We start from the raw sequence: 24662 nt of genomic DNA on the forward strand, positions 1-24662 counted from the left end.
TCTGCTGCCTCTCTCTCTCCTTTGCCTTTTTCTGTCTTGCAACATTTCTACAGGTGCAGTCAGATCTGCACACTCCTGCACACACGCACAGATTACTTCCTATTGAAGTGCGTTTGACACTATCTCTCTGCACACTTTATTAAGAGTAGAAACAATGTGGGAACAGAACAATAAAAGAAGCAGAGATGACAGCGTGTGGATAAAACAGGCAGCTGAGTGTAAACTGGGTGTTTGCTCTTGCACGGCTGGGGCCTTTGGGTCTTGACTCGGTCTTTGAGGTGGAAGTGTGGGTGTTAGGTCTGATCTAAAGAGCAGGTAGAGCCTCTGATTCCCTAACATGCTTACACTTATTGTTAAATAAAGCGCTCTAAGGGAAGAACTTTTGAAATGATAAACTCAGCTCGGTGTCGGGCAGCAGGAGGGGAAAAGTTGCTAATAATTTCACTCGTTACCTTCCTTCTTGCCTCAATTTCAAAAAGTCTTTAACTTTCTTTCTTCTTTTTGAGTTCCTTCCCTTTCTGTCTTCTCCCCTCTTCAGCTGCTCTTATAAAATAGAAAGACTGCTGTTTCCTAGCTCATCTCTGCTGCTTCACCTTGAAGAACAGCCTCCCTCCTCCTCCATGGGATCATTCCAAACAACTATTTCATTCAGGGATAGTAATCAGACAGGCAGCCGCACACTCACAGACACACATACTCTCTGTAATGGCAGTAAGTGATTAGGTGCACAGATGAGGGATCATTTTTGTCCATTTTCTGGGAAACAGTGATTGCTCACAGCATTCATTAGCAAATCGCAGAGGTCAAATGATTCAGATGCAGCGCTCGCTCTTTTAAAACCACCTTGCACAGTCCGAGAGAGGAATAAAATGAGACCGCAAATTAAAAGACATTCCACTAAACTAGCTCTGCGGATGAAAAGGACACAATGTTATTATGTCCTTGATGTTTCTGGGAAGTTTAGTTAGCACCAAAACTGACTTTTGCATTCAATTTATTCTAAATTTTCAACAAAAACAGACAAATTTCTGAACAAATACCACAAATCCACAGATAAATTCAGTGTTAGACATGCTGCATTGGTCAGGGATACACACATAAGTCTGAGTGATGTTTTATTTTATTTTCATTTATTCCACCAGAAAAAAAATGCATTAAAACCAAGAATGTCATTAACAAGGGTGTCGGGCAGCAGCACAATCAACAGACATGCCAGAGCAGTTACAATCACAGATCAACCAATCCTGAGTCACTCATTAGTCAAAAACATCTACAACCTAATGCATCTTCCTCCAACACCTTCAGTCTGCTTTAAATAAGATTTAAAGAGACCAGATTCACAGACTTTCCTGCAGCAGATTCCAGGCTGCAGGAGCAGTGTCCCTCAGACTCCTTTTAACCATTTACAGATGGACTTTGGGGACAGAGAGCCAAACTAAGTATTGTGACTGAGTCACAGAGAGATGACAGCAGCTTCAAGAACTTTCCAACTGAATAAAATCACACAGGTATGATGGAAGCAGGATAAGGGTGCAGTGTGTAAAATTGGGGAATAATAGCAACATGTAACAGATTATTTTGATGCTCAATTCCACTGCAGCTAGTGCAGTTTTAAAAAATGTACATCCATTATTTTGCCCCTTCTTTGGTACTCTAGAGCAGTGCTTCCCAAAGTGGGGGTCATGAGACAGTGATGGGGGGTTGCAGGATGCTTTCCAAAAACCAAAGAGAAATTTAATCTGATTTGAAATCATAAACTACTGTAAAAAAATATTGTTAAAATGAGACCAATTTAAAATAAAAATGTAGGTATCAAGCAATATTTGTGCTTAAATGTAATTAAAAGTTATAAAATCTACCTTAAATGCAAGTTTTGTACATGATGGTTTGTGCAACATTGTGCACTTTATCCTCCTCAAGGGAAGGGGGAGGTCCCTGATCTCTGACGCCGGCTGAAAAGTTTGTGAACCTCTGCTCTAGAGACATGCAAGATGCAGAAACCCAAAATGGTGGATTCCATAGAAGGGACCCTCCCCATGTTTGAATGAATGGCTTATTTTAAGATAATAGGAATAAAACAACTTTGGACCTTTCAGGTGATCAAAAACTGATTAGATAAGCCTAGTTCTAAACATTGTTAGATATTAACCAAGTTTGTTCTGCTGAAACAAAAACCCAGACGCAACTTTAACTTCTTTACATGTTGCTCAATATGGCGCTTAAAAGTTAAATAATCAAAAATCAAAAGCCCCAGGCATTTATAAGAAGACACACCCCTTGATATGTAGTAGCAGAAGGCAGGTTCAGTGGTTTTATCTTTGAGTTTGAAAACATCATGAGTTTGGTTTTATCAGGATTCAGAAGCAATTTTAACTCACAACAGAGCCTGGTGAGAGTCATCTGCATATAAATGAACATTTGCATGAGTACATGCTGACCCATGCTGTTTATATACAGTGTAATTACCCGCCTTCCCAAGTGTGATCCCTGAGGAACTCCATTTTTAACTTTAAGACATTGAGAAGTCAGGCCTTCAGCCTGCACACCAGTCAGTTTGATCAATAATTTTCAAACCAACGAACAGATTGTTCTGTCACTGATTCGATAACTGAAGTTCTGCTTCCTGATTGAGCAGGAATCCATTAATGAAAAATAAGATGGATCTACAGTTTTACTTGGAGAAGGCTCTGCTTTAAAGATGCTCCTTGGGTTAGTCAAGCAGCATGCTTTAACTTTCCACTGAGCACATAGCTAGATATGGATGGATATATGGATAGATACATTTATGACAATGCATTTTGAATACAATAAAAATAGTTCAAAAGCAATAAATCCATAGTAGCATCTGAATAAGACAGTGCAACAAGCTTTATGCTATAAAGGAGGAGGTTGGGGTGGAGGAGGTTAAGCTTGCCAGCAGCAGCAGTGTAGTGCATCAGCTCTCCTCCCGCTCTCAGTGTGCAGCAGGCAGGCCACACTGTAGTGTCACTGCTTCATGTTCTTTAATAGATGTTTACCTGACCTCTTTATGGGTACCAATAATATTTACACTAAAAATAGAATTAGATTTCTTCTTCACTACATGTCACAGAAATAAATCCCATTCTGGGTGTTGTTTTAATCTGTTCATTTAGTAATTTTTAACAGTCTAAAGCTGGCGTATAAATGCATTTATGAACAGAGGGTACTTGCGTAAGGCTGCAGCTGTAGGAATTCTGCTTACACTCTACATTTTGAAATAAATATCTGTGTTAAAGTGTGCCTAGTGAAAGAATAGATTTAAAAACACACAAGAGAACACACAACTCAAAGTGTGCAGAATTTGTGCTAAAATGCACTGATTAGTTCCATAAAATAGCATAAAATAATGCAGGAAATAAAGGAATATTCCGGAGAACACCTCCAGACCTTCTTACCTGATGGTGGAAACAGCAGATGGTAAATAGGCCTATTTAAATGTTGCATGCATTGACCAACAGGTTGTTGCATGATTTGTGCTTTCTTAAAATCATATAGGAAATAATTTTGGGTGTTCTGATGTCTGATATGTGATAGTGACTTTATTTACCCCCCGCCACTACCTTCGTCCCCGGGACTTGGGCCAACGACCCTCCGGTTCTGAGTCTCTACAGACTGAGCTACCTATAAAAAAATCCCCTCTCTTGGATGTGGAGAATATACAGCAGTAGAACCTATTTGAATGGTGCCATGTGCGAATGTATCATTGAAATGTGTAATCCCCGAGCAGCCGGGGAGCCGTGTGTGATGGAGAGAGCCGGGCTTCATCATAGCCTCCACGGGAGACGATATGAGTCCAGAGCGAGGGAGACAGACAGAGACAGAGAGACTGAGAGGGAGAAGAGGGGGTGAGGAGGAGGGAGGAGAGACACCACACTGACAGTATGAATGATACATCATATGATTGTCTTGGACAGAGCTGTTCTCTCTGACTGCATATACCACACTCTCCAACTGTCCTCCATTTCACGAGCCCTGCTGGACTGATTTATTACACTCAACAAAACTGCTAGACTACATTCGCTGCTGCTGCTGCCTCTAAAGTTTGAACTTTTCTCTGAAGGATGTGAGTAGTTTTGCAGTATTTTAACTAAAATTGAAGACAGCAGCATTGAAATTACTTAAATAGTTTTAATTTTCACAGATACCCACCATGTCTGTCAGTAGTCCACAACCATTAAAAATGCTTTAAAGGGTGCACCAGATTAGGCCTAGCTACCTGCTGCATGCTGAAGCATGTGTCACCCCCTCCCAGTCCTCTGCTGGCCTGCACCCTCTTTGCTCGAAGCCCAAACAGGCCTGTTTGGGCTTATTTTGAGTGGTCCTGGTCAAATACAACTCTCTGACCCTCAGCCTCAGCTGAGGAATTGATGTTGATTATGCATCAGGTCCATGCTGCACACTGAGCGGGTGCATGAGCAATTGTATCATGCCAAAGATTACCTCCTCCATACCAGCCATGACCTGGGAAGGGCACCATGTCTACGAGTTCACCCTAAGGCTAAGAATGCAGAGATAGATGTTAGATAAACTGGGTGTTTAAGATGCATTTTTGATGCCTACCTTTGAACTTAATTGCTGGTTGCAAACAATACTGCATGCAACCTAATGCTAGTGAAAGATGGCACAGAGTCATTCTGCAAACAACTGCTTTCAGAATTCCTATCTCTTATGCCAAATAGGGGTTGATGAGCAACTTATAATGAGAGTCAATGGAATGCTCATAGTGCTCATTTCTGTATCCTGACTATAACCACGTGACCAGGAAGTACAACCCTATTTTAAGAAAATCGGACTCTAGTCAATCTAATCAAAACCAAATACATTGACTTGCAAATGTCACAAACCCATATTTACAGCTTCTCAAAAAAGCAGGGACAGCACCATGTTTACCAGTGTGTAGCATCCTCTCTTCTTTCTATTGGTGAAAGGTCTGGACTGCAGGCAGACCAGTTCAGGACCCAGATTCTTCCCCTGTGAAGCCATGCTGCTGTGATGAATGTGGTTTGTGGTTTAGCATTTTCTTGGTGAAATAGTCAAGGCTTTTCCTGAAAGAGACATTGTCTGGATGAGAGCATATGTTGCTCTAAAACCTCTATCTGCTTTTCAGCATTGATAGTTCCTTTCCAGATGTGTAAGCTGCCCATGCCAGAGGCACAGATGCAACCCCATACCATCAGAGGTGCAGGCTTCCGAACTGAGTCAAGATGGCAAGCTGGACAAGATCCCACTCCTCTTTGGTCCACAGGACACAGTGTCAAATTTTGATTCCTCTGACCACAGAGCAGTTTTCCATGTTTCCCCAGTCCATTTTAAATGAACTTTGGTCCAGAGAAGACAGCAGGGTTTCTGGAACCCATATGATTTCTTGCCTCCATGATCCAGCTTTACCTGTCATTTGTGGATGGCACGGCCAACTGTGTTGACAGACAATGATTTCTGGAAGTGTCCCTGAGCCCATGCAGTGATTTCCTGTAAAGAATCATGCCTGTTTTTATTGCAGTGGCCCCTGAGGGCCCCTCCAGCCTTGTCCCTTGCTCACAGAGATTTCTCCAGATTCTCTGAATCTTTTGTTGATATTATGGACTGTAGATAGTGGGAGATTCAAAGTTTTCACTATTTTACATTGAGGAACATTTTTCTGAAATTGTTCCACAATTTTTAGACTCAGTTTTTTTACAGATTGGTGAAGCTCTGCCCATCTTTATTTCTGAGAGACTCTGCCTCTCTAAAATGTTCCTCTTATACCCAGTCATGTTACTGACCTGATGCCAGTTAACCTTATTAGTTTCAACAGCTCCTCCAGATGTTCTTCATTAGCACAGCTTACTTTCCAGCCTTTTGTTTCCCTGTCCCTACTTTTTTGAGATGTGCTACTGCCATTAAATTCATAATGTGCTAATAATTTTCATGAAATGGTAAAATGTCTCAGTTTCAACATCTTATATGTTCTATTTTGAATAAAGTATGGGTTTATGAGATTTGACAATCATTGACTTCTCTTTTAATTTACATTTTGCACAGTGACCCAACTTTTTTGTAATCTGAGTTGTAGTTTCAAACCCACACACCATTTCTGATTTACATTTTAAATGCACATTACATATTTAATCTTCAGTCATTTTATTATTATTTTTAGTCCATGTGTATTACTGTATTATTGTAGTGGCAGTGTAAATATTATGAGTATTTTAGGACCTAACATGTTTTTTAAAGGTTGTAATATTTCAGCTGAACGTGCTGACACCAGCTCAGATTTCTGGCTTGTGACAGATTCTGTTAAGAAAGTTTCCTGGTGTTCATCTCAGGCATAGATATATATTTTCTACCTGACTGAAAAATTCCTCAGACGACGGCGGCACCTAAAGACATGTTTAAGTGGATTTATTGGAAAGGCACTTTGGTTTTATCTCCTATCAACTTGTCAATAACAATCAATGATCTCTGAAGAGTGAAGCCTTTCTCTTTTCCTCTTCTCCCTCCTCTCGACAAGCAAAGGGCCGGAATAAACACATGTCATGAGTTGGATAACAAGAATGGTGTGTTTGTGGGATGTAGGTTACATTTCAAAGGTTTGAAAGGCCAGAGAAAGCTGCCGTGTGTGAATTATTGAAGAGTTAGGGGATAGGATGGAGGAATATGAGTGAGTAGCATTTAGAGTTCAGAAGAGTGAGAGACAGTGCAGCATCTGTGTGCGTGACTACGATGGGAAATCTATAGACGCTAACCTTTCTTTGTCTTTAGTTTTATTGAAATTGACTGGTGGGGGGGTCACTAGCAAAGTACAGAGTTGGTTCAGTCCCTCCTGAGTCCAGACCTCCTCCACTCCTCCACTCAACCTGTGTTTGCAACCTATGCAGATGATGCAATCTTGTTCTACACGGCGACTACTTCCTTATTCTGTCTGGACTTTTAATCAGAGACAGAAACTCCCTCTCCTGATAATAAATGTGCACACTTCTACTCACAGTTCAGCTCTGTTTCAGATAATAAGCTCTTCTGTAAGGATGTATGGATCCACAATCAACTTATTCAAATATCACAACACTTATGGGATTATGTTTGTTTTGGACCCAAAAAATGCCATTTATTTTTTGGCGTTTTGCACCTATTTTCTAAATTTGCCAATTTACAGACAGAAATGACAACATATGGAATTGCAAAGAGGATTAGGCGTAAACATCTCCCGTATCTCCTGCAGCCGCCCCATGGAGGGAGGGCAGGTCGACAAATAGGCTTTTCACATTTCAGACACCACAATGTCACTCCATCTCATTGCTGCATCCATTACGCGCTACCTTGGGAATGAGGAGAGGTCCACGCTGAGAATCAGGGCAGAAAATGGCCGCCCGCTACGAGGGGTAAAATGGCCAGCGTTATTATTCCGGCTCCCCCCCAGGGGGAATTGGCCTGAATATAGATATGCAACATTATAAAAGCAGGTTATTATGTGGGTGCAGGGTAACGGCCTCTTGGCTCTCCCTCCCCTCTGACGCTGATAAACACAAAAACATGGCGGCGTATGTAGCCTGCATGTTATAAAATCTCTGAGCAGGATCTGGCTTGTGTAGCACGCTGTGATGACTGTAGCCTTCCGTTGATTGAGACATGTTTACCGTATCTGTAGCTGCTGTTTCTCATCATTTGTCAGGATTTCGCCTCATTCTTTTCTTTAAAGAAATTTAAGGTCCAGCTTCCTTCAGTTCTCTGTCTCTGCCTCTGCTCTCCCAGTACACATAATGTCATTTTATGGTGCAATGATATTTCCGACTTCAGTAATGCAGACTGCAGCTTCATATCAGAGGATATTATTCACTTAGGGGCCACTTGCTTTAAAACATATTATTACTTTGCCTATAAATTTGTTATTTGAGTCCATATCTTCTTGTTCTCTGTGTGTTTGTGTGTGTAGAAGGATTAAATGGAGCTTTTACACATTTTACCTGAAACACTGGTAGGGCTGGGCAGTATGGACTGAAAATATCTCTGCATTTTATCACTGATAAAGTCATACATGATATATTTATATATATATATATATCTATATATATATATATATATATATATATATATATATATATATATATATATTGTCTTTATTGATAACACAGTCTTTATTGTCATGATGAACAGACACATTGGTTTGATGCATGTCTGTATACTAACAATAATATATAATTATGATAATAGGAGTTTAAAGAGATATTTCGGGATTTTGAAGTTTGGTTGAATGAGGTACTTGGCTATAGTAGTGGCATTAGCCTCCAGTGATTCCTGTGAAAGTTGCTCCTGTAGTTATTACGAGCTCAGAGAAATCTGGCGCATAATGGCTGTAGATGGGAACATTTTGTCTGCGTAGTTTAATGAGTTTTGCGTAAGAATTAGCCAAGAAAATATGTTGGCTCATCTGTATGCTGTGTCGAAAACGTACAAAGACCTAAATCCCCCCCGCCACCCACCCAAAAAAAAAAAAACATCTGTGGCGGGTACTAATTTACAATGCAGCTTTCGGCAATTTGTCTCCTTCCGCTGTGCACTGTTATCCTCTAATCAGCTGTGTGGGTCTGCAGGCTTCTACAAGGATAATAACACCACACCAAGCTAAAACAAAGACAATACGAGCCATGTTGACTCAAGGGATGATGACGTGCCGTTTACTGTGGATACGAGAGGATATTTGTATGAACCGGAGTACACCGAAGAAGAATTTAAACAGATGGAGAGTCAGCAGGCTGAAAGAGAGAGCAGAGGAACTTCATTTGAAAGTTTTGACTTGTAGAAATCCCGAGCATGGGCATTTTCCTCACCTACACCACCAGGTAACTGGAGAGTCTGAACCCTGCTGGTGGTGATAACAAACTGAACAAGGGACCAGTGAGGTCACTTGGATGAGGAGACTGAGGTAGCAGAGAACCTGTAAGGATCTGAACTGAATAGAGGTAGCTGGGGTGGAGGAGGGTCCACACTGAAATGACAGGCAGACTATAAAAGTGAGAATGACATATTTTAAATATGACAGGTGCATGATGATTGGTCAAATGAGGCTGTGGTAGAATCTGATGAGCTGAATACTTAAGAGAGTGAACGTCCATAATCAGCTGATCACCAGATTGGGAAGAGAGGAAAAAGGGGATAGATATGAACGAGTAGTGACCAGTGAATGAGTAGAAACAGCTGCTTGAACTTTCAATGAGCTCCATTAAACTAAAATTCTTCCTTTATTTTAAGTACAAGGTTTGCATAAAAAATATTAACAGCTTTTGAAAAGGGCATATTGGAATAGGTTTAGTATTTGTCAGTATAAAAAAGGTTTAGTTATTTGTTTTTCTCCCATTTTCATTTATGATTAAGTTAGCTTGTCTTTAAAGCAATTTTACATCTAAAAATCAAACGTCTTTATCACCTGGTTCTATCTTTCTTTCTCTCTTTCACACCTCATATTTAATGCTTAATTAATGAGAGAAATGAATGTCATATCCTCCTAAATCCCCCCTTTAAATTTGAGCTGAAAATATGCCACATTATTATTTTCACTCATTAAAAGGATTTTTATATAAACTCAAACTAACCTAACCTGAGGAACATAGTTGGCACATTGTTCAGGGTTTGTCGGCGTGTTGAATGGATCTCTTGATTCTTGGAGAGTATTTCCAGGTTGACGCGCCAGCAGAGAACACAGGAGTTGATTCGTCGAGTAGTGTCATGTATGAAAGGTGCTTATGCAAAGACAGGAAAAGCTTCACCATTTGAAACAAACTACTGTTTGACAGTAAAACAGCTTATTATTTCAGTATTTATAGCAGATCCAACTGCAGAGGGAAATTATACAATCAGCGCTGCATCAATGATGAGCTGCTTCTGCATTGATATAGAAATACCACGTCTGCATTACGATGCATCGATGAAATGATGACTTTAAACACTAATAGCTGATATTAATGTGACCGTATCGCACATCAGTGCTGATCGAGAGAGAAAGAGAGAGAGAGACGACCTGACCATGAAGTAAGTATATCGTGCGCACAAAATACTAATTTGTGGCCACTAAGTAGGTAAAATGTGCACACAAAATACTTATTAATAATATTAATATCATTCCTGGACAGCTGGGTAAGCAAATTGAGCGCACCTTCTCAAAGGTCTAAGGTAGAGGCAGTAGAGGGGCTAAAGCTACACGATTGACAGGGATAGTATGATTGAATTTTGTTTTAGGCTGGGAATGAGATACAAAGACACTGAAAAGCCTGGTACTGCAAGGAACCATTATTACTGAGAGGCGTTACTTTACCGGCAGAGGTACGATTTGGACGCCAGGTTAGGAAGGTGCACTTGATTTTCTTACCCAGCTGTCCAGGAATGATAGTATTATTATTAATTCGTATTTCATGCACATATTATACCTACTTCGTGGCTACAAATTAGTATTTTGTGGCCACAATTCAATTTTCGTGGCCACGAATTAGTATTTCATGCGCACATTAGAGCTATATTGTGGCCACAATGTTTTTTTTTTTCAACCATGTCATGTCTGGGGCTCCGTGGAAATGAGACATAACATTAGTGGACCTATTACTGTGGCTGTATGGAGATGCTGCAGAGACTCAACCAAAGAGCACTGATAGGGACAATAAGCATCTTATTAATCTCAATTTAAAAAATGTAGTGCACTAATTGTGGATCTTGATTAATAAGTTATTTTTAAACAACCTTTTACTATTCAGTCTTACAGTTTACTGCACATTTACAGTTTTTTTTTGTGTGTTTTTGTCATCCCGATAGTGCGTAATATTTATGTCATATACGGGTGCACAGGAACAATTCATCACTGAACCTCCTAGTCATCACCATCGTTGTGATGCAGCCATTTTACAGCACATATAAACACAAAAATGCTCTGCTGGCTAAGTCTTGGTATAACTAAGATATCTGGAGAGAATAACTACAGATAAGTTGAGCTGAGTGTTGAGTTTGTCATGTATCAGCTCATAAAGATCAAGAGCTGCTGTGCACAGCTGATGAAGGAGAACTCGTGTTTACAGGTTTACAGGTGGATGTATCTGTGTAAAAAGTAAAAAAAAAAGAAAAAAATCACTACATGAATTTGAATATTCTACCTTGAACAGATATTTTCTTTGTATTTATGGCCTTTGAAAACGAGATTTCCATTCCCCATTAGACATTTGGGTGCTTGCAGCGTCCTGAAACCAGCCGTCTGTGACTTGATGAAATCAATCTCAGGCAACACTATCAGACAGCCTGATTGGAGATGAGACTTCTTTGATTTTTTTTTTTTAATGTATCTGAAAATCTTGACGTGTTGCCCAGCCCTAGATGTTGTGTTGATGATCCTGCTTTTAAAATACATAAATGAACATTTATGCTATCTCTTGGTGCAGCTCAGGATTGACACAAGCAATTTAAATTAGGAGTAAAGCCAGCAGCGACCCCCATCTTTCTCTTCTTCTGTCCCTATCTTCCCCTTCTCTTCCATATCTCCCCTCCAACTTCTATCCCTCCTTCCTCTTGTTTTTAAATCTCATTTTTTTCCGGTGATCTGCTGTGATTCCGCCGTTAGATTTGCCTCTTCCTTCCTTCCGTCTGATGCCTTTCATAGAATTTAATAGCTCCCTCTCTTCTCTTCCGCCACCTTTCTCTATCTGTCTATCTGACTCCTCCAGGTCTGCACTAATTCCCTCCCTTATTCATGAAGCTAACCCTGCTGGGCTGCTGGGCTGGGCTCTGCGTGTGTGTGTGCATGTGTTTGTAGCTTTTGTGCATGTGTTTGTGCGTGTCTGTGTAAGAGGAGAGGCAGACAGTAAATAGGAATATGAATCTTTAAGGGCCTGCTGCTACTGTGGCTGAAATGACTTTTCAGAGCCGCAGTGATTTTCCGAGAAGGATGTTGATGAGGGCTGGATGGCTGCAGATGTGTGTATGTGGTCGCTGCATGTCTGGTTTGTTTCTCTCTGAATACATAGATATAAAAATGCCATTTCAGTCCTCTTTTCTCCAAATCAGTTTTATAAATCCACAATCCTTTTAACTTTATAATCTCTTTTGCTTTTTAAAAATAGCATTAGAGTAGTGTATTGTTTGTCTTTATACGGGAAACAACAGGGAGAAATATTTCCACACTTTCACACAAGAACACAGCCCCAAAATTGTCCTTTTTATTTAGAAATATGGACGCGTATATCTTACTTTGAGGCTTTTTCAATTTCAATGAGGATTTTGGCTTTTACCGGCTGCATGCTTTGTTGGCGGATTGTCCTCCAGGTTTGTGTCTTGTAAATGTTTCAGGGTTTGTTGTCAGTTTTTTACCAGCACAATCTCAGTTTAATTATATTTTATATATGTATTTATAGTTACGTCCCTTATTTTCTTTCAGTTGTTGCTTGTTCTGCAGCGTGTTCATGATGTTAACGATGCTTAGGTTTGATGAATGACTGCATGATGTCAAACAATAATGAACATCCTCAGACTTTTCTTTGGAATGCATTTTTTGTTTGTTCCACTTATTTGGGATCAGTAATACCTGATAAGTTTATAAACTAAGCTTTGTCCAAGAACAGAAGTTAGTTTTTACCACAAATGATGTCCACAAGTCTCCTGAATGTCATGATTCAGGGGAAAATATAGGCTTGAATCGGTTTTAGAGCAGATGTTGAGGGTCTTCAGTCAGTCAGAAATCGGGTCAGCCACTCAGAGAGGGAGTGGGGACTCAGTTTAATTTTCCTTTTTTGATAATGGACTGCAATGACTTATAAAGGAACACAGTTTCAAAAGTTTCACCAAAAGTTCTGATTTTCTGGGAAATTCTCCTTCCAAAATCCACACAAATTCCCTAAATTTTCAAAGAATTGCCTTAATTTTCTATGAAAATTCTTAAACATTTCTTTAAAGTATCCTATTAAAAGTAATCCCAAAATAGCCCCAATATTCCTAAAATGTTTCAGTAAAACTACAGTAAAGCCAGAACATTTTAAAGCAAATTCTCTGAAATTTCTCATCAAATTCCCCAATTTTAAAAAGACAGAAATTCCCTCAAACATCCAAACAAGTTTCCTGAAATTTCATTTCATTGATTAAAAAACCTAATTAAATTTCCCAGAAATTTACAAATGAATTTAACAAATTTCCCACATTTTCATGAAAATACTAAAAATATCGAAGCAGCCCCCCCCCCCCAAAAAGTCAAATCAATTTAACAAAAATTACTGTCCTGATGCCCTAAAACTATTAAATAAATATTCCCCAAAAAATCAAATCAAATAAATTCAAAATAGAAAATGAAAAAACTAAAACTGTATTTTTTAAAGCAAAGTCACAAAATTCAAATGTCCGAAATTTCCATGAAAATACCTGATAAAAATTTAAATTCTTCAAACATCCAAAAAATCCCCAAATTTCCATGAATATACCTCAAAATATCAAAGCAAGTGTTCCCAAAAAGACTCAAATCAAATTCACTAAAAATACAAATACATTTCACACATTTTTATTAAAATGCCTGAAAAAGACACATTTTGGCAAGCAAATTCCCTAAATTTCCATGAGAAATACAACACAAATTCAAAAAAATGTACTCTAAAACTTTCAGTGACTCTCTTCTAAATATTCAAACATACCCCTTAAATTTCCTTAGAAGTACTTGAAATATTCCAATCAAATATCCCTAAAATATCCCTTAGATTTCCATGAAAATTCCTAAAAATTTCATTGTGTATTATCCCATCACTTCTTGAAGAGCACTCAAACTTTCATGAATATTTAATAGACGATTACCTCCAAATGTCTAATTGCAGGAATATTACTATGTTGTATGAAGTCAGGATGCCATCTCCTTATAAACATACGTATAGAATCTTAGAAGGTTAATCATGCTGAATAATCTCATTAATAATCAGAATAATCCTAATTCTTATTTTGACCCCATCTTAACTCCTAAACTCCTCTCTCACTTTGGTATTTTCTCCACTCCTGATCCCAGCGGCCCCTCTAATCCCCCCGGGTGTAGTGGACAGCGTGAGGGACCTAAATGACTGTTTGAGCACCGCAGCCATGTGTCTCGAGCCCCAAAGTGTCAGGTTGATTACTCACTGCTGACCATGATGAGTCAGCAATAATTCATTAGCGGCTCCGAGAGCACGGGCGGGACGGCAGCTGGGGGGTCAGGGCCGGGGTTAGAGGCCATGTGGGAGGTGCTGCACACTGAATTAAAATAAGTGGCTGTAGCCGTGGAACGTGGGCTATCAAAATATTTGACATTTGGAGGAATTCAGAGGGGACGGCAAATGGCAAATGTCAACCAAATGGAAAATATGAGCTCAAAGAAACGTAGATGAGAGATAAATATAAAACAATTCATCTTAGAGATGTTGCTGCTGCATCTGAGGAAAGATAACACTTGTTTGAGCTGCTGCTGTTTATTTCTGATCCTGATGGTTATTATCTGGTTACCAAAGAGCTGAAATGAACTCTGATACCTTTTTATGACCAACTAAAGCAAAGAAGACTACCGAAGATCCACAAATAGAAACTCAAGCTATACGAATCTCTGTATACCACAGTGTGGTACTCTGCTCTCATGCCCAGGATGTGGAATATGTCTCCTGTTGTTTGTGTATTTAGGACTGATGTTCTGCTGAGTCAGCAGTATGGACATAAGACATGGCTGTACCAGACGTGGACTGTCATAAGTCAAACAACTACAGTTCATAATGATGGAGGGTTTCCTTTTAGGGCCTGATTAGAATCAATTCCTTCTTCATTATTTCATTTGTAATGTATGTAAGAACGAATTTAGCAGAATAACTGCTGCTGCTACTGCAACCACAGACAAGGCCGCCCCTAAGGGGGGATAAAGAGGAAGATTTATTGGGGCCCGGGCAAACTGGGGTCAGCAAAATCATGGTAAAGTTAATTTATATTAACCATAGTTTGTTTTTAAATGCATAATGACCACTCTTATCAAAGCAAAAACTAGATTTTTGTCTTTTCATGCCATAGTATAGACCATTCTTCTTCTTAAAACAGAGTTAAAATGGGATTAAAGTGGCTAAAATGGGCAGTAGAGGAGGTAAAATGGAATTTTAAAAGCAACAGAAATGGGTTAAAAGTGGCAAAAACCTGGGTTAACTGGGTTAAAAAGGGTTAACAGAGGAAAGAAATATGTGGAAAGTGGCAAAAAATGGATTAAAAGCATCAGAAACAGGCAGAAAAAGTGGTGGAAAGGTTTTCAAATTTGCAAAATGGGTTGAAAAAGTGGTGAAGCTGGATTTAAGTAGCAAAAATGGATTCAAACTGACAAAAATATATTTAAAGTAGTGAAAATTGGTAGGGGAGTAATGATGGGTAGGGGTTATAATATGGCAAAAATTGTTTTAAAGTGACAAAATTGGTCAAAAGTGGCAAGAATGGGCAGAAAAGGTGGAAAAAGTTTTTTTTTTTTCAAGTAGCAGACTGGGTTAGAAGTGGCAAAAAGAAATTGAAAGAAAAAGTTTTGGAAAGGTTTAAATGCCTTAAAGTGAGAGAAATGTGTATAAATGTTGGTAAAGTGGGAATTTAAAAGTAGCAACGATTAGTTTAAAGTGACAAAAATTGGTCAAAAGTTGCAAAACTGGTCAGAAAGGTCGTTATATTGGATTTTAAAATGAGCAATAAAGGCTGGAAAAATGGTGGAAGAACAGTGGTGAAAAGGGGTTAAATGTGGTAAGAAGTGGCAAAAACATGTTTAAAGTGGCAAAAACCCGTTAACAGAGGCAACAAAAGATGTAAAGTGGCAAAAAAGGGCATAACAGAGGTGAAAAAGGACAGAAAAGGTGTTGGAAAGGGTTTAAAAGTGATAAATTAGCTAAAGGGGCAGAGATGGGTTGAAAAGGTGTAGAAATCGTATTTTTAAAATAGCATGAATTGGTTAAAAGCAGCAAAAATGTGTTTAAATGCATTAATAGTGTCCAGTACATCCCATTCTTTGGGTTATTCAGGGGCCCAGCCAAATCTGTGGGTAGGCCGGGAGCTAAACATCTACACTTTGCTTCAAAGAGCGTCCACCATGACTTTATTTCTAACAGCAATGTTTTTCACATTCTTATTCTGACATCCAAAAGCACAATAATGGATCTATATGTTAACTCACTAGTCAACTGCCATAGAGATGATGGTCTTTACCTGCCAATGTTAAACTGATGCATCGGTACATCCCTACAATGAAACAAGACCATTATGTGACGTAAACTTCCAGCTTCTACTGAAGTCTCTAACTTTCCTCAAAACTTGATCAGAGAGCATTTTCTCTTCTAATGAGGCTGATGTGTTACAATGCAGATTTCATTTCCTCTTCACCACCTGGGATTTATTTGATTTTTATTGCTTTTACATTTTTTAACATTTTACCCCAAAAAGCCCTTCATGCTTTGCAAAGTTGGCTCATAGGCTACAACTGTTTTTACATTAGATCAGATTTAGCTCCTGATGGAAAGCCTTGAAAGGTCAGCGGGTGAGATAGTCCTGTTTCATAAACTAATCAAAGCTGACAACCCCATCAAAAAGGTCTGAGCTACCGCTGACAGATTCTTCAAAAAACCTTCTCTAACTGTGTTTGTGTGCGTGGATGTACGGCCGTAGCTGCTCCAGTCTTTCCTGCCACTCTGGGGCGTCTCCATCACATTACCATACAGCCATGACATCTCTGGCAGCCCTTCTGAAGCCTCAAATCTGATAAAAACAGAGATAAATCTGATCTCTGATCTTCCTGATGAATATGATAAGACCTGCTCCAGGTTAATGGACCTTGACACCGATCGGGGCTCCGGGTAGCGCTGATCCCGGATCAGAGGTGGAAGAGACTGAGGAGGTGGAGTAAGAGGGAGTAAGACCCAGAGGGGGTTAGCAGAAGCTGCCCTGGAGAGGTTGCTCGCAGGCTGGGCTTGGATGACAGCCATCGCAGGGTGACGGTCCAAAGCTGCACGTAAAGCCCCGTCTGTCGTCTGTGGGAGAAACTCACACACTAACACACACTAAAGCACAGTAACACACAGTCACAGCTTTGTGTCTCTCCTTTCCAGCTTTTAATTGACCCTTTGTTTGTAAACTGATTGATACGCTGGCCCACCAATCAGAGAGCCCCCTCTCTTTACTGGGCTATTTCCAGTTGCCCAGGTGTGTCACAGTGAATGTTAATTTGGTTACTTCAGGTGGTTGAAAGGTGTGCTTGGGGTGTTTTCATCCTTTTTCCTAAACTGAGGGTTAATTACTGTATTTCCCCAAATACGGACCAGGTGTCAAACTGCAGCCAGACTCTGATTTACGGCTGGGGTCATGGTCCATGCTAATTAGGGCAGGTATATTTAACTTTATTTAAAAATAAATTTTATTAACTTAAATTTGCAGTATGTCATACATCCATGGTACAGAATATATCAGAGCTTTTCTTACATGGAAACAAAGATCAGCACACAATCATGTCAGAGTGACACCTGAAGCAGGTGCTCATCACACAAGTTAAGTTTTTAATATCTGCAGTCTGGTTTAGCACAGCAGGGACAGAGGAAATGTGGAAAAGTAGATCTACTTTGATAAGTGTCACGTTAAAGCAGAGAATAGCAGCGATAACATTAACAACAGCTTAAAAAAACTAAGACAAGTTCACCCTTAACAGCATCAGTCAGGTAATGAAAGAGACAAAGAAGCCAAGAATCAGTAGTGGGCTGTTTGAGCCAAACAAACAGGTAAGATCCTGTTTGTTCATACTCTCCACTCTGCTGCTGTGAAGTCTTCATTATTATTCAGAGGACTGATGAATTTAGTGATGATTTAAATATTTTAGCATGTAATAAATATAAGGCACAGTGTTTGAGGGTGCATTTGTGTTAAAAAAAAGATGAGATTGTTGATGTTTGTATGTTAATATGGAGCTGTCCATGGTGCTGACTGACATCTGTCACTGGTGAAGTAGGGAGAAGGCCATACACAGCTCAATCTACTTTCAACTGGATATTTAGAGTGATTATCATGATAGCTACGGTATGTCCTGTAGATTGTATTGTTGATACGGTCCGTGACCCAGGAGTCATGGATGCTGTTGTTTACTGAACGGACCAAAACGCGTCTTTCCTATTGCATTCCTGTGTGTGATGTAGACAGACAGACAGACAGACGGTAAGCAAATAGAGCTTATTTAAAGAAGGAATACATTGCCGTCAAAAGTTACCATCAATTTTAATTTGATAAACTCCTAACCAAACAGGCGTGTGCCTTTATTCTTACCCAAATACTTTTGTCTGAGCTTTAATATAATAATATTATAATACATTATAATTTTAATTTTGACAACCTTTTTGCAGACAAAGCCTCGTGCTCCCCCAGTTACTTACCCACAGCGTGTGTGGGTCAGTTTCCTTATGGATAATCATATATGATAGCACACTGATCATGTTTCAGGTTCCCGTCACCAGCTTCATCAACCGTCTGAATGTTGCCAACATATTTCAAAGAAATATGTTCAATTTCAGCACCTTTTAATAAAAATCCAACTGAAGATAATAAAAATTTCTGCACTTTTTGATACCAATCATTAGAATAGTGAGTCTTTGATCATTTTGAAAAATATGTGAGTATATAGAGAATCCTAACATCCTCACAAACTGGGATGTTGTCAATGTTTTGCACAATAAAGACAGTGTGCAGAGGTTTGTTTGCAATTTTTGATGGTTTTAAAAGAGAAATTAACATAACACAATTACATATAAAACACAGACGTGTATCATATACTGGCTTTCAGATAAGAGTAATCCAGGTATGATTTTTGGCACATAGCCTCCTGCCCATCCCTAGAGCGTCCCAGGCTGACTCTGAACATGTGTTCTGGATGTGTGCTAGCACATGTGTGAATGTGTTTGTAAGGCATAAGCAAGAGCAGATACCTGTGTTTTTCACTTGTACTTTTATCTCTGTTTCTTGGCCCTGTAATCTCCCACTGGGCATCAAAGCAGAGCCCCATCACGAGCTCTACCACACCCCTATATATCCCCCAGATCCCTCTGAGTGTGAGGGAGAGAGAGAGAGGAGAGAAAACAGATATAGACAGGAGGGAGAGGCTACAGGAATATGTGAAAGGATGGAGGAGTTGACCCTTTATTAGGCTCTGCCCCACTAGGTTGCACAAAATCTCATGTCCCTTAGCTTTGTCGTGTGTGAAACAATTAAAAATAGTTTTACTGACCTATAATTGATCCAATTATTGATTAACATGATAAAATCAATGCAAACATTATAATTAATAATCATTCATTTTTTAAAGGAAATGTTCAGTTTAAAGAGGAAGTATCTATATAGCTTGTTTTCAGGGATACAAAAACTTTCTGGTATTTAAGTGACACTCACACATCAAAATGCTGCCACAAAGAACGTCACGTGATTATTCTTTTCTTTTGTGCAGTTTTCTCTTCAAGTTTGTGTGACCCCCCCAGAGCCTCCTGGTGACCCCGAAGATGTCTATTCTTGTTTCCTTTTAACCAATAATGTAAATGCTTCTGAATGACATGAATTAAAAAATTGTCCATTCAGTCTTAACATTTCTGATATAATAAGCTCGTTGTTGTTAGCGGATCTTCTTGTAATCTCTCTCTTTCTTCATCATTAGGCCTGGCATCTCCTTTTATTTCTCAAAATCAACATATTGATAAAACTATATTATCTAGTGTTACTCTCGTTTGAGAAGGTATTGGTATGTCTTAAAAAGTGGATGTGTTGCTCAGCCCCAGGATGCACACAGGCCTACATACACACTAACATGTAATGGCTAGTCAGTGACACCGGGGTCTTAGCCCCTGTCTGCCAGTCCTCATTTGTTTCCTGGCCCCTCCTCTGTGTGTGCAGCACTAGCACTTGCTACCGGGTGTCTTGTTACTCCTCAGAAGGTCTATTGATTTAACTCTTGCCACAATCTATAACACTATTGTCTTGCCTTAAGTGTCTCATCTGTACAATTCACTGGCAGGAGTCTATACATCAAAAAGCCAGCCTGCTTAAGGATATTGGTATTCTGCAACATGCTGGGAATTCTTTTTCTTTTTTGCTCTGTGAATTTCACATTTCTTGCACACTCAACCTTACTTTTTTTTTAAGGCGAAGATGCTTGCAGCGAGGCATAACACAGGCGGGTTTATTTTTACTGCTGTTGTGTTTATGAAGTCAATATTTTATTTCACCATATCATATAGCAGAGGCGCAGAGCGGGAGGTATATTTTAGGTTTCCAAGAGTGGGACACAGATGAGATAGTCAGCCTTGTTGTGGGATTTTGACATATTGAAAAAATGACAAATATTGAATAGGCTTCGAGTTGAGGAAATAAAACAACAAAGGTTTGGGGCCTCAAAAGGCCCCAGGTTTGCTGCCAAAGCCTCTCTCTTTTTAGTCTACAATAAACTTTATTTTCAGTGGCATTTAAAGAAACTCGCTGATGCATTTGCGGATTCTAGTTCAAACAAATAATCACCCTTGTTGTCCAGTAAATTTAGGAGACACAACTGTTTTGTAATGGCCATCGTGCTCCTTGCATTCATTGGAGTCATCTTTAAAAGATGACAGAAACAAAGGATGAAATCAGAATCAGCTTTACTGGCCAAGTTTGCTTACACAACAAGGTATTTGACTCCGGTTAGCTTTCCTCTCAGTGTACAGGAACCATACATTAAATACACAAAATAAAAAAACTGAAAAAGTATTTAAAAAATAAGATTTAAGTATGCACAAGCTCTTGTAAGAATATTTCTTGCATATACAAATCCATGAGCATTGATAGTATGGTTGCAAGATGAGCAAAGCATGCATGCTGGCTAGACATGATAAGAATGTAAAACATGCAAGGATGTGGGCAGATTTACATGGAGTAGATAAGATAATTTATTTAAGATAAGATATTTTTTAAGATAGTTGATGATGCAATGTGCATATAAGGCATTTTACCACAGAAAGCCTTCTTACAGTGTTTGAGTGCAGTGGATACATCAATTAATTTCCCTATTTTACTATGGTAAATAGATTAAAGTAGTAATTGGAACCGTAAGTGGTGTTGGTCTCTGCTGCATGGATATGAGAGGTTATGAAGAGACAGGAGACGTTTAGGATTGACTATACAGCTCTGCTTGCTGCCTTCAAATAACATTTATCTGTAGGGTTAGTAGACCAGCTGGTTTTAGAACATTTGCAAAGTTGCCTGTAGTTTCAACCTCAGCCTTTGTTCTGACCTGGACTAAAGAGAGGCTTCCTGTAGAGAAGATTGTGATTTCTGTTGCACCTACCAACTTTATTATTGTTATTATTATTATTATTATTATTATATTTTTTTTTTAAAGAAAAAGGTTTAGTCAGGAACACTCTTACTTTACATTTTACCATTTTTTGCAAAATGAATCCACGGTTTTACTTGGCTGAGAAGACTCTACTCCAAAGATGCTTCCTGGGTTTCTAGCCAGAAACCCATATGGATAGATACATTTATGACAATGCAAACTGAATACAATAAAATTAGTTCAAAAGCAATTAATATAGTGTAGCATGATTCTCAATATGTGGGTGAAAGAAGCTTTATGCTATAAAGGAGGAGGCTGGGGCGGAGGAGGTTAAGCATTGCCAGCAGCAGCAGCAGTGTGGTGCATCAGCATTAATGCAACCAGAGATTAATGAGAAGTACGTAATGTTTAAACACACCGCTGTGTATGAGAAAGAGCTGTTATTGGCTGTTGGAGCTGGGAGGAGATGATTAGGATCAGTGGGCTGTCAGCTGATCACAACTCATTTGTTTAATTGGTTGCACGATCAAATGCAGACAAACCAGTGTTATTCTTCAACAGAATGCCAACAATGAAAAAAAAAAACTAGAGAGGAGCAGAAAGAGGATTAATGCTGTTAGAAGCTCCTCTGTCTCTTTAGGGTACTATAGACAGAAAACATGAACAGACTGTTCTACTGTGACATAAATCTGACTGTCTTTAACATTACAGCACCAGAACACTGACTCACAGCTGACAGTGATCCCCAGAATATCTATAGCTAACATCAGCTAACTTAGCATCTGTAGTGTCCAGTTTTCCGTGGCTGTCATTTGATGTAAACATGCTGCTTATTTGCAATAAGATGGAGAATAAAGTTCAAGGTGCAGCAGCTCCATGTCGTGGTCAGTCGTAGCTGCCTACGTGACCAAAAGCTATGAATAAACTAAATTATTTGCAGAATACCAGAATAGGATCCACAGATAATTTGAAGATAATATGGGACCACTGTTAATGACAGGTCACTTCTTAATGTTACCTGGCTTGACACCACATACCAGCCCACTTTGGGATGAGACCACCCACTTGGATCCAGGTCTGGGCCCCTCAAATAAAGTCTTACTCTAACTGTTTATCACATCTGTGTGCTGATTAGAAAGGGCAGCCCTCTTTTCAGGTAAGAAATGCTTTCCTGCAAACAGCCACTTCGCTCTGGTTTATGTCCTTCACTCAAGACTTTACAGTGCAGTATTCTTTACAATAATTGTACACCCTCTATTGATATTGCTTGTATACCTTTCTGAAGAAACAGCGATGTAACCCATAAAGAATATAAGTACTTACAAAGGTACTTAGTTGATGCCTCAACAATGTTTTTATGAGTTTTGGCCCACTGTGCATCAATCTCAAGGTAGCCTTTCAGAATCTGGAAAGCTCTGACCAGTGATTACCTTCAAGTGGCATCTCAGTACAAGTCAGTAACAAGGGACTTTGGCCCTCTGTGAGCAGTATTAATTGATCTGGTAAGAATGTATAGAAAAACAAAGCTGGGTGGCAAGGCAGGTGAGTAGTGCTCTGAGGCTGAATAGTGAAATTGTAAAAAGATGTTGTTTCTTTACCTTTTCAGAGAAGCAGACGTGATCCGGGATCTATACTTCTGTGACAAATGTAACAGCTGAAAAAGTAGGCTTTGTTGTGAAAGCCCATTATGTGTCTGCTGCTCGCTGCACAGCCTGCACAAGTGTAGGCAGCCAGTTGGTAATACGAGGTACTCAGTTGTAATTTCTTGGCCTTCAGGAACAAAAACCTTACCTGAAAAAGGGAAACAAAGGCTGCTAAAATGCACTTGAAAGGCCTCAGTTTCTCCAGATTTTTTATTGGAGCATCAAGTCTTTGACCAGAGGCGTTTAGGTAAACAATGATGAAAGTACAGCATAAGGATTAAGAAGAAGAGCAGGGGGGAGATTTCTCGAAGTGTGATTTTTAGAAATCATGTGTTTTATCGTTGTAGTTACATGCTTTGTAATATTTTGAAGAAGTAAAGTGAAATTGCATGCATGTGCTCATCAACTTAACTTAGCAAAACAAAAATACTGATATATATATATATATATATATATATATATATATATATATATATATATATTAAAGATATATTTTTAGGCTTTTTAGTGCCTTTATTGGAGAGAGGAGGACAGTGGATAGAGTTGGAAATAGGACGAGAGTGGGGAGAGACATTCGGCAAAGGACCACAGGCCAGATTCAAACCCGGGCTGCCCACGTACATGGGTTTTTTGCTAAAAGACAAATGTATAGCTAGTGTTGTCAAGAACACACTATCCAAGGTGTCTGCAGCTCTTTCAAAGCATAACATGCAAAAATCTCACATCTTAACAAATTTGTTCAAATAACTTCTTTTAAAAAATAAATCCTTGTATGTATTTAAAAGCCACTGACAAGTCCAGGTGTAGCTATTTGTTGTTTTGGCAAGTGCTTCTCCTTATTTCACAATAATGAAGTCGAAGAAGAGCAGATCAGTGCTGGTCTTGACCGGTCCCTTGACCTGGCCAGAGCCTATTCGAGAGCATGCTCTAATGTTTGAGAGCAAAGTTTCAAGTTTTGAGAGCAAAGCCTTTTTGTTTTGAGAGCATTTTTTTTATGTTTGGGAGCAGATTTAAATGTTTTGAGAGCAAAACCTTGTCATTTTGTGCTCAGATTTTTCCTTCAAATCCTTGTTTGTGCGCTCGCATCTCTTTTCTCCGTTCGGATTTCTTCTGCTCGCACACGAAACAAAACTGCTCTCAGCCAATAGGAAGTGAGTATCGGTTCGACCAATCACGGTAATGCTGCATAGTTGCTAGGGAGGTTCGCTAGATTGAGCCGAGCGTCCCGTACGGGCGGCTCCTCTCCCGTGTATCTCCCAACCAACATGGCGTCAGACAGTTGTCAGCAGACGATGCAAGGAATACAGCCGTATCTCATTCTAAGGTAAGAAAGCTTGTGATGTCCCAAAATGATTCAAATGTAAGCTCAGGGATTTACATCCTGCTATTTCACATTTGAATATTTGTCATAAACGAAGCTCAGATAGCTTATACCAGCCAAACAAGGATGATGCTAGCAGCTAGCCGGCTAGGTAGCATTGAACTAACAGTGTAGGTTTACAAACGCTAGCAAGCACCGAATAAAGAAACACATTTTTATTTTCAGTATGAAAAAGAAGAAAGCCTCGACTGCAGTGGTGGCTAAAAGTCAGGACCATCCACAGCTGGAAGGCGAGGTGTAGTGGGAGCCGGGCTGCGGGCCGGCGCAGCTGAAGCTGCAGAGCAGAGGGAGAAGCAGCCGTGGTTGGACGTGGACATGGAGGAGC

Source organism: Cheilinus undulatus, linkage group 19 (genome assembly GCF_018320785.1).
Source record: "Cheilinus undulatus linkage group 19, ASM1832078v1, whole genome shotgun sequence".
NCBI classification, from domain to species: Eukaryota; Metazoa; Chordata; class Actinopteri; order Labriformes; family Labridae; genus Cheilinus; species Cheilinus undulatus.